This window comes from Mus pahari, chromosome 1, assembly GCF_900095145.1.
Source record: "Mus pahari chromosome 1, PAHARI_EIJ_v1.1, whole genome shotgun sequence".
Lineage (NCBI taxonomy): Eukaryota > Metazoa > Chordata > Mammalia > Rodentia > Muridae > Mus > Mus pahari.
Window position 1 is genome coordinate 52,944,183 of NC_034590.1, and position 1,178 is coordinate 52,945,360.

The 1,178-nt window shown below is 42.6% G+C and overlaps 1 protein-coding gene across 4 annotated transcripts in view; it reads right to left on the minus strand.

Annotated features, from left to right (window-relative positions):
- Cpeb1 (cytoplasmic polyadenylation element binding protein 1) overlaps positions 1-1,178 on the minus strand; it is a 106,546-nt gene that overhangs the window by 73,237 nt on the left and 32,131 nt on the right. The window lies entirely within an intron of this gene.

The following is a 1,178-nucleotide window of genomic DNA, read 5'->3' on the forward strand; positions in this document are numbered from 1 at the left end:
AAAAAAAAAAAAAAAAGAATGCATGCCGATGGTTGAGTCATCCTGCCAAGGACAGTGTGCCTGTATCATGTCCTCAAATTACTTGACTTGTTCGTGCTAACAGTTTGACTAAAATGTGTCATCTAGAAAGCCACACTCCCCCCACCAGTCCTATGTAGACTGGTCTGTTATCTCCCAGGCATATGCCCATAATGTAGAAGAGGAGAGAGCTCATATTGGCCTTGACTAACAAAGGTCAAATGAGTCCCAATTCTGGTCTCAGTCCTGGTAGGGATCAGGAATAGCTGGTGCAACTGCCATAGGCACCTTAGCCTTGATTTGGTTGGGAACCAAAATGTCAGGGAACTTAATTCCCAGCTAGACTTAGACCTAGGCAATTCAGAGAATTCTATTTCCGGGCTGGAGAGAACTCAACTTTACAGAACTGAAGAGGTTAGACCACCTTTTTATCAAACAAGGAAAACTTTGTATGGCATTTAGGAAAAAGTTGTTTATATGCCAGCCAATCAGTGGTAATTAAGAAAACCTTGCCACGGTCAGAGAAAACATCAAAGGAACCAAAGGAGACATGAATCAATTCCTTGATATCAGTCTCTGTTCGCTTGCTCCCCATGGCTGATCACCTTGCTGTCAGTGCTAACCAGACTGCTGGTTCTTACTCTGATTGGGCTAACGGCACGACTAACTACACAAAACAGAATAAACTCAAGTTAAGCTACTAGTCCTTAGGACCAACTCTAGAACAGGAAAAGGTAATGATTTGACTAATGACCATAGAACCAGTGGAGAGAGAGTGCAGAGATTCTTCAATCTTCTCTTCTTGCTGAGGCCATTTCAGGTTTAACTAGAATTATCTCCTTGATGGAGAATCCTATGAAAAATTACCAAATTCTATTGTAAGACCTGAGGCCAAGACAACCCAGCTATCATCTTATTTTAAACTGCCTGCTGATGCAAACCTTCCCTTCCAGCTCATCTTAGTTTCTGTTAAACTACCTGCATATGCAAATCTGCAGCTACAAAGTGAAATACCAGGATGTGGTTTTTGCTTTTTAAAGCCTCTTCCTGGGTTGGAGAGATGGCTCAGCAGTTAAGAGCACTGACTGCTCTTCCAAAGGTCCTGAGTTCAAATCCCAGCAACCACATGGTGGCTCACAACCATCCCTAATGAGATCTGA